Here is a 15031-nt window from a genome sequence, read left to right on the forward strand (position 1 = left end):
ACAGTGATGCGGGCACGCATTCTCCGTGGGGTCAAAAGCGTTGTGGGGATATTTTCCTGCCTTTTCCTGAGTTTCTGTGAGCACACAGCGCTTTTCTTGAACGGCCACTAACGTTCGTGTTACCGCATAATCAGCAAAGTGATTCCAATTGCGGATGTTTTTTCCGCACAATTCTCTGCATTGCCTCTCAATTCCTACGAAGATATTTATTTTCTCAATAGAAAACGTGTTACTATTTTGTCCGTAAAAAAAGAAAACTGCCACAGAATGGTGATGCTAGCTGCTGCTCTTGAGCACGTGTTCACTATAAAAAAAAACAAGAAAAAATCGATCAGTTCCCAATTCACTCAGACCACAGCGTCGCCCCATCCTGGCGTCTGGGCCCTCTGCAGCTTTTCTGAGGCAGCGAGAGAAAGCAAATCCGAGCCGAACTGCCATGTTTGCGGAGCTCCACTGTTCCGGCCCACACTTAAACATAAAGTGTGGTTTGGGAAGAGAGGAGAGAGGCAATAAAATAACCTCTCTCGAGGAAGCAGCGAGCGAGAAATACTGGAGGCAATTTCGAGCGTCCGATTAATAAATCTTCCTAGACTGGCCTCCCCACGTGAGTCTGCGCACTGACGGTATGGCACTCCGGAGAGCCGTATAGCCAATCTGGAAGAACGGAGACAAAGGACACCCTGCCCGTTCGACAGCCATAAAAGGCAGCAGTTTACTTTCCTCCTTGCATAAGTAAAGTATCAGTCACCTATGAATGAAGGGCGCCATGAATTCGGCCGTGCTGGTCGAACGCTCTTATATTTGGGTGTCCACTCAAACGATAAGGAATCTTGCACTCCTCTGGACTTCATAGTTGCCTCTTTATACGACGCCTGGGTTATGTGTTCTTCTTTAGTAAGCTAAAAGGCCAGCATTATCACTACACTGAACCCAGTCCTCCTCCCCCCCCTCCCCAAAAGAAAAGTGTAAAACATGAACAAGAGAAGTAAAGCTATCGCTGAATCCAGGTCACTTAATTTAGTGTTAACGGCGCTGCCTGCGGCTGATCTCATTCTGCGTGCATGAGCATCAGGGGCACACTTATGGTATGTGGAAGGTGGCAGTGGGTGACAGGTGGTGGCGCTTTGGAAAAACGTGGTATGTGTGCTTTTTTTGGTGTGGGGGTGGGGGGGCGGGGAGGGGTGATTAGCACACTCAGCACCCCCTACAGGATCGCAACTGATTGGGGTAACTTCCAGATACGTTACAGGCCCGAAGGTGCCCGGACCACCTATCGAAGGGCGCTTGCCGAATTCTACTGACCTCGGTGACGTGAAGGTTCAGGGTGGATTTCATATAGCGGCTCTCGCTGTAATAGCGGCAGTGAAATCGAACTGAAAGACGGAGTGAAAAAAACAGCTGCCCCTACACCAGCACTGTCTGCGAGCCCGCGCCCCACCCCCCTAGGATGGGAGCTGCCCAGCCACGCATCGCCATCTTCGACCTGCCTCCTCACCCCACCTCTACCTTCTAGAAGCGCTACACTTACCCACCTTCACCCTTCAGCAAAATACTTCATCTTGTGTGAAGGCACTGCCTGCAGTAAAAACATACATTAGAGAAGAAGCATCAAAGTAACCACTGAGGGTAAACCCATCTGCTTTCGCAGAATTGCCGCACCAAATGTCTGATCATCTGGTAATTTTTTTAGACACTTTTGATCGCTCTTCTCTCAAGTGGCTCCTAAATGCAGCATGAGGCTTTGCTCGTTTTATATTTCTTAGTCTTCAGACAAAAAAAAATCAATTTCATTTACTTAAGATACAGTTAGAAGGAAGAGCGGCAGCCGAGTAATATATTGCGACTACAGGCTGAAATTGTTCGGAAAAGCTCCGCTCGAAACTGAAGGAACCGTAGGCACTCTAGCATTCGGTCAGGGCGTGACCTTTTCCACCTTGTCCAAAACACCGAGCCAAACTCACAGTGAACAAAGTAGTGGTCGCATCCGGCGCAGAAAACGAAACTACTTGGCGCTTCGAGGGACGAGTGAGGAGGAAGCCAAATCTAACAACCGAATCACTCGTAAGAAATTAATTGCAGCGACATAACCTATGCGCGGGAAATGTACATCAAAATCAGTTTTTTTAAGCGAAAAACTTCACTGCGCAAGATAAAGCAGTCGTCGCGTAGGCCGGAGAATGACCTTGAATGACCTTCAGCCCAACCACGTTAGCCGTGTATGACAGTATGTGGTACAGTTATGGAATTATTGACCACAGATATTGACCTCTGACCTTTCACCTCTGACATTGGGTGACCTATGGGTTGCATTTAATTTCCTACCAGTGATTCGGCTGTTAGATTTGGCTTCCTCCCCACTCGTCCCTCGAAGCGCCCAGTAGTTTCGTTTTCTGCGCCGGATGCGGCCACTACTTTGTTGTTCACTGTGAGTTGGGCACAGTGTTTTGGACAAGAACATCAGATGGGGAGATGTGAAGCCACGTGAGGACATCCGATAGGGTTGTCATAAAACCATTTGGTACCACCTCATAGCCAGGTGGTCGTGTGGGTATATATATATATATATATATATTATATATATATATATATATATATATATATATATATATATATATATATATATATATATATATATATATATATATATATATATATATATAAAACGGCTGTCGCAAGCGTACAGCTGAGCTGCCATGGACGAGCCTCAGACGCTTAGCAAGCGTCCATGCTTTTCGCGGAATTCCAGGGCTAGCCAAGTTAAGCACTGCAAATTATTTTTATCTAAGGCGATGCGTAAGTGTTCCCGATTTGCATGTCACGAAAAAACTCACTTGTTACCAGTGGCGCGAGTGCATAATTACGGAGCACAGGGGTATATTTATTGCAACTGCGAACAAAGAACTCTAACGGAAGAAACCCGAAACAGGAAAGAATTGTAGACATGACAACTGACTTTTTTTCTTTCGTTACTTGGTCCGGAGAGCGGAGGAGTGGAGGGGGAGAGGAAGGCGAAAGGTAGAAAAAAATGTTTCAGCAGCGGCACTGCAACTGTGCAAGAAGGGAAGCGGTTCTCCGCTTTTCCCTATTTTCTTCCCTTTCAAACGCTTCCTCAATTCAGGTGGTTGGCTTTGTTTTAGCACACCATTTGTTTCTAGGTGTATGAACTCTTTGTTTGCGGCATTTCCCGACCGTCTCTCTTTCCACAGCTCTTTCCCCATCGCGCCTCTTTCGGGTCCGAGAGAACGATGAGAAATAAAGAACCTAAATACTGAAGAGGCAGGACAAGTGAATAAACAGAGTGAGCGGTGTGAAAGCACTAAGGTGAACGAGGAGAAAATGAAAGAGAATGATGGTGGTGCGATAACCGCGTTACTGACTTCCGTCACGAGGACAATAAATCAGAGTCAGCCTCATTCAACGTCGACTGTTTCAAAGAAGGCTCTGTAGGTAATGGCCAGGGCGAGCCCAGATGCTATTTTTGCATCCTTAATTCATTTGCTTTCTCTGTCACCGCTTGAACATCAATTTATTTTCTCTGCTTAAAACCAAACGAAAGCAGAACGCCAAGAATCACCTGAATGTTGATTTCCGCTGATATTATACATCGGTGCGAAATAGTGAAAGAACGAACGAAGGAGCAAAACCTTACCACAGGCTTTTAGCATGGATGAAAGAAGTGCTCCTTGATGCTGAAATTACATCTGTGCAAGGTTTTCTGATTCTCTTCAACTTCTTGACTTTGAATAAAGAAATCAGTGGAGATACACTTGCGGGGCAAGGACCGTGATGTACTTCTATTTTTGCTTCAACAATCAAATTCGAACACACGAAAATGGTTCGGGCATTAAAACTACAACATTGCGATGCTGAGTAAATTGCTGGCATCCTAACTGCGATCTGATTAGAATGTTACTTAAAACTATGCCATTCTAATATTGGAAAAGAAGGATTGCTAAGACGTTTCATTTGATTAATTCAGTCGGGGTAGCCTTAAACTTCAAACTTCCTACACTGCGCTGTATGCTATGCGGCAGTTTTTTAACAGGTGCAGGTTCACAACCGACAAAGTTGTTAGCAATCAGGCTCTGAGTGCCAACAACTTAATACCTCACCCAAATATTTAATCAGCAGCTCAAAAGCGCGCGAATTCTGTGCTACTCGTTTCATTATAAAAAAAATTGCTTCGATTAGCAACAAGCTGTGTGGTTCATACGAAATTCCGTTATATTAAGGCCATCTGCCTTGAGCATTACATCTTACTTGGCCACAAAAGCATTTGCTTCGATGCGGCCAAAAGGCGGGGATGCTTGCCGCACCTCCTGCCCCGTGCTCTGCTGACCGCTGGAAGAAACAGCAATTTTTCTTGTTCTTACTGAATTTTAGCCCATTGTGCATTTTAGTGCTATAAAATGAGCCAAGCTTGTTACCATAAGTACTGAATGTTGTTAGACGATATGGCATCTTATGCGTTGGGGGGCGAAAAATTCCTATTCAGAGCGACGGTCTTATAACCAATTTGTCAAATGTGACAGTCTGAAATAGTCATGACAAATCGATACTTAGACTACCTATAAAGGTGACTGTCTTATTACTATTTCTCTGACGACGTTAATCGTAAAGGCGCAATTTTAAATCGCGTCTTTGAGGGATTCAACTTTTTTACCCATTCCAAAACGTTATTCTTTGATGGAAGTTGGAACGGCTTGCAACCTGCGATAACCGAGTATTACGTAGGAATTTGTGCGTTGAAAGCAGGAGCGGCGTCCGGTATTGTGGGAAATTCAAATTAATAACGAACGGAACGGAAGCCTCCATTCCGCCGGTCAAACGACTTCGGGAAACGTTCTATCTAGCAAAATCACGTGACCGGCTCTCCTGTTTATTTTTTTTTATGGATGCCTGCTCTAAAATTTGTTCGCAATCCATGCGCGCAGTGCACATACTAAGAGAAAAATCAACGCCAGATTACGAACAGTGGCTTTGCCGACGACCGCCCAAGACAATTTAGAGACACAACTGAGCATGTTTTCTTTGGGCTATTTTTCCCATCATTAACGTTCACCAACTCCCCAGACTTCCGGTTTTACTTAATGCTGACCGCCCCACACTACCCTATCCCAATGAGGCGCATGTCCGAACTCGAATGTTGGGCCAACTATGCAGCAAAGGAGGTTCAAGCTATAGCTTTGGCTGGCAGCTGAACCGCATGGTTCACAGGCTTTTTCATTTCCTGACACGCACAAAATGGTGCCAAATGATCCTAATAATAACACTTTTGCCTTTATAGCCTTCATTTTTCTCTGTCAATCGCTTTTTCCTGAACAAAAAAAGAAGTTTGGACAGCTAAACTAGCCACTTTGAAACGTGGTAGTGTCCAAAGAAAAAAAAACGTGCCAAGCTGACGATGTTATGTTTACACTGAGCATATTATTTTAGACCTGGTGGCTGTGGTAAGTCCTCTTCCCCACATATTTTCTTTTGAGCAGGCTGAGTCTTTTGTTATACATCTAAAAAAATGGCGGAATACTAAAAAAAAGCCACTATAGCGGCATTTTACCTGCTGATATTTTATGTATTTATATCGAGTGTAACACGTGTCCACGTCGTTTATTTCTGCTTCCATCTATGTCAAAAAGTGCGTTGGACGTAAAACATTTTACCGAATTCTGCTGTAATCATTTGTTTCCATTTCAATGTCACCCTGATCCGCAATTTGACGTTTAAAAAATGAAGAATGAAAACTGAGTCTCTGGTAGTGCAAAGAGAGTACACAGTAAAAAAAAAAAGCCTCACACACATTGGGCTCTTGATAAATAAGCTTAAAATATTTAATTGAACACATTTCGAGCAACGCCCTTTCTTTCGCTTTCTATATTTTGACACCCATATGTGCAGAAACCGGCACGTGACTAGAAGCTGCGATGGCAAGAGGTAATACAGATTTCATGTTATTTGTGGATTTTGTCGGAAGGCACTAACGATAGCAGAGCTCTTGCTGAATAACGCAACCAAGAAGAAGAAAATGACCGCCGCCAAAGTAACTTTCGTTCAGGGCCTTCCGCGAAAGCTAGCTTTCTTCTTCCTGTAGGCAGAAAAGAAGCCCTTAGCCATGTTGTATTACCGTGATGATTTGAGTCACTTGGGCCTATAGTCTGTGCTAGTTCATTGCTCATTAGACCGGGACTTTGGCATTAGATGTAGCAACACGCGCTAAGGCGATTAGTTCGCAAAGAAGACTCAACACGCCGTAACTCAGCCAGATAGTTTGCTCTTGCAGGAGCCAATGCTCGTTACCAAACTTCTTGCCTCTGCAGCAGGCTGAGGAGTTTTTTCCGGCTCACGGGAAAGAAGAAAGGGACAACTAAAAATTAAGGGCACACTTAAGCTTTCCTTCGTCGGTCGGCCGACGTATTAGGAAATCGCCACACACTGTGGCCGTTTCACCAAAGTGTTCAGGCCATCTTTTAGTCATTGCTAATGAGTAGCATGTTTGTGGACGCGGAATATATTTGCTCAGTGCATTTTTAAGACTATGCACAGTAATGTGCCGATGTACCATCTCGACGTGTTCTTCATAAAAGGTTACTCGTGAAATTGAAACTCAGGTGCAGTTTCAGTTTATTGTTTTCAGCAGAGTAGTTAATATGAATAGAATAGTATTGTCGAATATTTGGGCGATGACAAACAAGGTTCCCCGCAACAGGGTATTTTCTAACGTGCCGTGATTTTGCATCGCACAGAAATTTGTCCTGATTATATGCCCGCATTCTCTTCAGCACACACACACACAAAAAAAATGAGGCGTGTCTAAATTTATAAATCTGGCGCGCCCGCTGTGGCATCACATGCTATGTTTCCTGGTATATCGCAATGATTCAGAACCTATCGAAGCTCAATTTCATGACGAATCTCTTTCTGTCCTTTCCTTCATTACATTAGCGATCGAATCAAAATACGCAGGTGTGCACTGGCAAGCATGCTTCTCTTCACGCGTACCCTTTGTAAGGAGAAGCCATTTCCTTACTGTAAGCATGAACAACAACAAGAGCAATCAATTTTCTTTTGTTAAATCTAACTTTAGCCTTGAAAATTTAAATAACATGACTTGCAGAAGCAAAGTAACGCGTTCAATGACACGACTGTTGCCTCATATACAAGTCTATTTGATTTTATGACTTATAGATCGCATTCATTTGAAGACTTGTCAAGAATTTTAAGGCTTTGGTCATGAGGACAATCTTATGCCTTCACTTGTTTTGCGTTGCTACAAGCACTATTTTCGCTTTTCCAAGCAAAAGTATTTTTCTCTCTAACGGAAGCAAAAACAAACATGAGCGCCGTCTGGGGTAGGAACTTCCATATACAACATGGTGTAGCCAGTGAAGTCGTCAGCACCAGTTCTTCCCATAGCGCTCGGAGGGAAGTCAACTGGAAGTCGTGTCGTCCTCATGACAACGGTATTCAGCAGGAAAAAACTTCACCCCCGGGAGGAGTTCCGATCAGTGCCGCAAAAATAGAGCAGGTGCTTGTCCTGATCCCACAGATGATTCGGGCATAGCTCTTTTTTTCTTCAACGGGGTATTTATAACAACGAAGCCATGTTCTATCGCTAAATACGGCGCTTAGTGAGTGCGCAGGAGACATTCAGTTTTAAGCATAAGTTCTCTTTCCGACGCTGGTTTAGTTGAAAGCGAAACTAACCCGAGTTTCATCGTAGCAGATCGGCGTGGCATATGTGTGTGTGCGTCTGAGCAACCTTGTCTATAAACGTGCGTGTAGGCGGAAGGGAGGGGGGGGGGGCGGGAGGGGGGGACATGCACGCGCGCAGGCACGCATGTAGCTGCGCATGTATGTGCCACAAGCCATGACATTTGCCTCTCACAACGGGCTGATGCTCATGAATGATCTGCTTGTCACAGACAAAAGCCGTTATACAGCACGAAAAAATCCTGCCTGTTTCGTTGAATGACAATGCGATGCCATCACCTTTAGGCTACGTGCCTAGCCAGTGCCATAGTTCGCCATAGTGCCATAGTGCCATAGCCAGTGCCAAGTTCGCTTCTTGCAGATCTAGTGTGAGGTCGACGAAGTGATTTCAGAGCGAAAAGAGAGGAGATATTAGACATTCAATTATTGACTACACGCGTTGCATTAAACGAAAGAAAACTATAGGACGCTCCAATTTTTCTCTTTCGCGGATCAGAAGAAGCTGCTGCTTCATACTCAAAAAGATTTACTGACAAAATAACGAAAAAAACATTTCGTAGGCTGGACGTGCCGCGGACACAAATCAAAATCAAGAAGCCCGAACTCTACACACACCGTGTGCGGGCAGTCATAAAAAACACAAGCGCAACTAGCTCGTTCTGGGAGTCATCCATCATAAACTACTCTCCGAGACACGAAGTATAGAAAGGAAACTGTCTTTAAATCTTGGCTTTAAGCTCAAGCCTATGCAGTATTATTTATTGTTTGAGGCATGCAAAGCTTCTTGAGCTATACCGAGCCTAATCTGTTGATATGTTAATCTATAATAGGTTATTTCCTCCTCACTTTTCTTGCTCTTGGAAACCTTGCCAAGAGCATACTTGGCAAAGTAATATAGTTTGTTTTCATCAATCACCTCAAGGTTAGTCTATCCGCCTGTTTATGCAAATCGGTTCACCACGGGCGTAATATTGTGAAAAGCAGCAGAAAAGGGTTAAGCTGGAAGACATGACAATCAGTAAACAGCGACTATGAAAAAATCTTCTCAAGTGGCGCGCTAAATTCCGCGAAAGTTGTTGCTTTGTTGCTGCCAGACTTTCGCTAATGTTAAAGGCGCACAAAAAGGTTGATGCAGTATCAATTTCACGCTAACCTGGGTAACCACAGCGATCGAAGTGGGCCCAGGGTTACGTCATAACATATGACTTCATGCAACCGGGTGTTGACGGTCCACGCTCCAAGTCCCCCGCGCAAAGGCTACGCATAAATGTTTTCATTGTAGATTAAGGCAATACATTAAGTGAAGAAATGCGGGTGTGTGCAATATTGTAATATTTTGCTAACTTCACTGCACTTCACTTCACCTTAATATTTTACTAATTCAAAAACATGGTGAGAAAAGTGAAATAACGAGACATAAGAAAACATAGCAAGGCTTTTCTTGAGCGACATTCAGAAAATTCGTGTAAAATATTGGAGCAGAAACATTGCATAAAATTAGGCTTGCTTCAGAAACTTGTTTTGCCCCAGGCTAAGTCGTTGGAAAGGTGTGCGAACAGTGCGCTTTCGAAACAATCGAATACAAACAGAGTTTTCTTGCTACCGATTCGGATTCCGAAAATGTATCTAAAAACCGAATCGAATACGAATTGAATAATAATACAACCGTATATAAAAAGAACCGAATATTTTTGCCAACATTAGCTATTTGTGTGAATATTCCCACAAAAGAGTAATCGTGCGAAAGCGTAAAGCGCTGGCGCTGTACCGCAACAACGGCACAACTTGTGAACGTACAGCTGTGGGTGTCAAAAGATGCAGCAATAAGCTCCACTAAAGGTTGCTCATGAGAAATTCAATATGTCCATCATCTGATACTACGAAATAAAAATATATGTTGGTAATTTAGAGGACAGCGAATGCGACACATCTCCTCAATAGATTAGACAAACGAGAGCTAGGTTTGAGTCGCAGATTCCGAGATCGCGGCTCAAGGCGAGATTTGCTAGTTTGCTGAACATGTCTGAGCCCTGCCTCATCACTAAGTTTTGGAATATGAATGGCATAGCAGGAGTGGGCTACATCGCAGCACTGAGCCCTCCATTTCGCACAGACCGATCACTACAGAATGCTGTGTGGCGTTGGAGTGGGCCCCATTTTTTATATAGTTGCCAATGAAAACTTCGGTTAGCCCTATTCGAACTTCGTGCGAATTATTCGACAACTATTCGATAGCTTGACTAAGAATTTTTTTGTTTCGAATAACCAATCCCAGGGGTACTATCTGCACTGCTTCTTTTAGCATTCTCCTACATTCAGAGCCCCTTTTTTAAACCTATGCCTGGCGTAAAATCAACGAATAAAAAGCATTCTTCCTACGAAGTTGTTTTGCACTTGTCACGTGAGCTTCATCTCAGCACGTCGTCCAAATATGGTGAACGTGCTTTTTCGTGTCGGTTTTTTTTCACAAAGCTTTTTGCATGCGGGCTGCACAGCGATCGATGCGAGAAAAGCCTCTTCTTGCGAGAGCGTGTGCTCAAAGGGACACCTTTCAACGGCGTCGTTAAACCAGTGTGATACACGTGCGGAGACCCACACGGCGTACAAATGTCAGCTTTAACGAAATGTACGAAGCCCTACAAGGGGCTGAGGAAATAAACAACTCCTTTTTTGGGATAGAAGGTGAACAGGTGACCTGCTTACAAGACACTAAGAAAGTTGCCGGCTGCCCAAGGGACCTCATGAAGCAGTGTGGTGCCTGGAGCAGCGGTAATTGCTTATTTCGGGGAGCGAGATCGCGCCATTGTGTTCCCGCAATCCTCCAGGCACGTGCCCACATCCACCAAGCGACCGACAAGACCTCTTCGCCAACAACTCTACATCTGCATTATAAAGAGTGCGAAAGGAAACTTGGCATTCCAGTGCTTGGCCCTAACCGTCTAGCCTGCCTGGCTGGATAGCCCTTTTGAATCGCGCTCTTGGAGGAGGCTTCTTTCAAAGGCGGCTAGGCTTACTCGCCTCACTTAACTTGAAAACTCACTCGGGCGCTGAGTCTCGAGAGTAGATCTCTTCCTAAACCAGAGTGCTCGGTGGCATCCAAGCGTGTGTGGTTACAATGAGAATTTTCTCGAACAAAGAAGCTCGTCCACTCGCAGTATTCGCTCCGAGTCGCAATGACACTCATACGGCTCAGAAGCCTGGAGCCTAGGCCGCTTGCCTAATCAGATGCCAGAGGAATAAATAGGCAGCTTGCAGGGACTAGAAAAGCCCCTCGGAATGGGTTCAGAATGTAACTGCACTGAAAGGCCATTCTCAAAAGGGATGCAGTCAGGAGATCAAACGGAATGGGACACTTGGAGTCGTGCGTTCGGTGTGTTATAATTCAAGCATAGCCTTCATGGAAAGAGAAAGAAATCACACCTTTCTAGAGAAATGCATAATATCTGGATGCCATTACTGGATACCGTGCATCGAAATGCACGTTGTCCAGAAATGAGCCCAACTGCCATTACCCGAACCGAGATAATGGTATTGTTTAAGCAAGCTTTGCTCTCACGAATCGACTTGGCATGTTCTTGGTGCACCGTCCGAAAATGTACGATTACTGTACTCCTTCCTTTCTAAGAGAATGAAAACTCGTAGAGTTTTGCAGCACGAACCTGACGGAAAGAATTCGACGAGAATCAAGCCGTGGCTGGAAATCGCAAGTTCTGCGGAGCAGCATCTTATGATGATGATTTCTATTTGGCAGGCCATCCCGTAGACATGCGTGAAACAACGCTCGTTCAATTACCGCAGCGATATCGTTTAGGCACTGGTCGAGAGAACGGCAGGCATGGATGGAAAACTAGGAGCAAAGCGACTGTTGTAGCAGAAGTAAAGGAAGGAGGAAAATTGTTTTCCTTGTCGATTTTTGCTTCTTCGTATTGCAGAGGGACAGCAGAAGGGAAGAGATGAGAAGTTTCGGCTGTTGATCGGTTGGTTGCGATGTTTGCTGCTCGAGTAGCGACTAACGCGCCACTAGCTCGCTCACGAGAGGTGGCCGGGGAGCACATGGCGTGGAAAGCAGCCGTTCAGAGGCGAGTGTTACAGGGACTACGCTTGTGGATAAGAGGGGAGGGTAGTGGAAAGGAACGGCGAATAGTGGCAACGTCTGGCACAAAAGAGCGACGATTTGTTTGTTCGGGTGAGTGACTAGGATCGAGGGCCGCACGTCTGCGTCGTTTATATATCTGCCAATGCTCTCTTTCGAGGGCGCTTAGCACGAAACACCGAGACTGGTGTGACTAGAGGAACCCTTTAGGCTTCGAAATAGGACAGCGTCACGGCAGGCGACCGTTAGAAGCACGCTTAGGACACGCTCCAATCATCCTCTACGCCAATTACCCTTACTCCGTCTAATCTTGCGTGCGCGTGTTCAGTTAGGTGGGTGCGATTTTTATTCTTCTGGCAGTGGTAGTGTTCAACACTATTATTGTGTAACAACGCAAATTACAACTTTAAATCGCCCCCTTTTCCCGCGCTTATTTGAGCTTTTGTATTTAATAAATGTACAAGGTCCATAATTCAGAAAATAGAAAACCGCGGCCGCAGACTGCGTCTTGTTTAACGGCTTCATATTTGCCCTGTAACAAACATGACATTCTCGCTGGGTGGTCGCAGCTTTCCTCCGGTCTGAAGGCCTTCCAGGCACTGTTCTGTATCTTTTGTTCTGTTTACTACACCTGCGATAAAGTTTGATGGATTACAACCGACATTTATCAATACCAGTGGCGCTAAAAGAGAGGAAGTAACGGGCGTACAATGAACTTCCAGTGATCGAATGTACGCTGGGACATGTTGCACATTCTTCCTGCTCTCAAAATAAGCAGTGCTTAGTATTTTCATGTATTCTGCCCTGGCAGACCTTCAGTTTGCACACGTTAGAAAAAAAACAGGGCTGTAGAATAAGTGTTTCAATTTTTTTCGCCCAAAGCTTACGAGTATGAAGCCGACAACAGTTGCTCTAATAACGCCTGCCTCAGTTAAGTGATTATTCCAAGCAGCCACAAAGTTTGCTGGTGTTAATTTCATCATTATGATCTCGACTATGTTAACCCTTTTGCGAGCTAAATGTCAATTTACTTGATCGTTAGAACCGTCGTTCTATATTGTCACCGACGAGCTCATTCGATTCCTAGGAAATTTTTCCCTCTTGCACTACTGCGCCACTACTCCGAGTGGGAAATATAGATTTTAAGAAAGAATAAGTATGTGGCACCAGTTCTGGCTTCACAGAGCCATAAACAAGCAACCTTGAGTTTAACCTACCGGCAAACCCAGCGGTAGAAACTTCCCTATTATTGTCTTCGTAACCACCATCGCTATCGTCATTGTCATAAGCAGCAGGATAGTTGAAACTTCAGCACTTGTCCGAGCCCTTGCATACATATATCTAACTGCACTTTACTGTTCCAGTGCTAGCCCCCTGCACCTGCAGACTCCCTTGCTGCATCGCTCAAGCTTTTCATCTGATTCTTTGATAGTGTATCTTTTCTATTCTTATCCCACCTGTCACACTGACAGATTACCGGTTCTCTCTTCTGTGCCCGACATGTTCACCCAGAGTTCAAGTTCTTGAGTTGACTTACCTGCAACATCATCAGCTGGCACTTCACTTCTGCTTCCCTGTTCTGACAGTGGTCACAAAAGCGGAGTGAAGCATGCAAATTATAAACACACATTCGGCTCAAACCAGGGCTAAACTGGTCAAGGCTTCTACTAATCTATGTTCGCTGCATTTAAAACCAACAACTAGGCTGTCTTCGGTAACCAAACTGAAAATACTTATTCGTTCTCAATATTTTTAAAGCAAAGCGCGCGAATAAAGCAGCTAAATGTATAATATCTTGAATATTTTTAAGTTAGCAATTTCGTTCATCGTTCGAGATTGAAGAAAACAATGCAAGAGTTCGGCCGAATGAAATGCGAAACTTTGATTTCACGTGGACTGAAACACGTCGCACTCATTCCGCTCCCTTCAACTGAGTGGTTCTTGCGAGACGTAATCATAGTTATGCATTCTTTCATTAGCGGTGTCACATTAAATTTAAAATTAGAACATCTAAATATCGCAGCTGATAAAAGGTAAGAACTAGGTTTGACTGTTTTTCTTTTCACAACGTACCATGACTGGCGCTTCCAAGTTAGAAAGCGAGAATCTTTCACATTCTTTGGTGTGTTTTTGATTTTTTTGTCTGATCTTTTTGTGCGGTCTATTTGGCATTCTTCAGCAGTCCTGCGCCCTGGGCCTTCGGGAGAAACTGCAAGCACCCGTCGGAAAGTATATGACCTGAGCGAACCTGGCGCCCTGAAGCCTATGTGGCCTAAGACAACGATATGTGAGGCATCACTGAAAGGTAAAATTTCTCCGCGCATGTTTTTTTAATTATATAGCCTTGATAATGCCCGCGTGCGATCTTCCACGCACCCTGCGGTGTCACCTCGTGAGGATGAAACTTCCCGAGTTCTCCCATTGCAGCGTGGTTCAAGCATTCATCTGCGAAACACTCTACGGACTCTCTTACTGTAAGGCTAGATATTCCAGCTTCACAAGGCAATTTTCTGTAATGAAGGCAGGGTTTAATAGATTGCGCACTCAGGTAAAAACGTCCGCTCGAAAATCGAAGCCGTTATCTATAAAATTACGTTTCGCTAATTGCTTGCACAGTGCCGTGTCTCAAGTCCAGAGCTTCGAGCAGAAATCTTTAAGCTCAATGACGGCACTGACGCGCTGCCGATGGGTGAAAAATATTAAGAAAAAGCGTTGCACGGCGATCGACAAAGCAGTTATAGCGTGGAATGGAACATGTACCAAGAGAACTTTTCAATGAAGGCACTTACCTGATGCTATATTGCACCAGCATTTTTCTCCTGACCATTTTGTAAAAAAAAGAACAGCTTATATTGGTAACACAGTGAGCCAACTCGCTCGCGTGCTATGCTACCAACATTTATATTTTAATACATTTCTAACGCGCGTAGCTGCGCCTTCTATAAAACATGGAGTAGGCAGAGAGACGACGAACAAGAAAGTGGCATCTACACTTAAGTAGTGTGGACAGGTCGCTCTAATGACACCAAACGGTATTGGATCATACTTCCGTTGCTTTACTGATACTTTATCAACTTAAAACGAGCACTGCACTCTAGAGGTGCAGCCGAAATGCATCTACATGCGTCTAAATGCGAGTCCAAGAACTCAAGAAACAACGTCATCCATGCTCTCGCTCTGTCTAGAAAGCGCGAATGACCCTCCAAGCCATGAACACATAAAGGTCGCTAA

The sequence above is a fragment of the Amblyomma americanum genome, chromosome 5 (assembly GCF_052857255.1).
Source record: "Amblyomma americanum isolate KBUSLIRL-KWMA chromosome 5, ASM5285725v1, whole genome shotgun sequence".
Taxonomy (NCBI): Eukaryota; Metazoa; Arthropoda; class Arachnida; order Ixodida; family Ixodidae; genus Amblyomma; species Amblyomma americanum.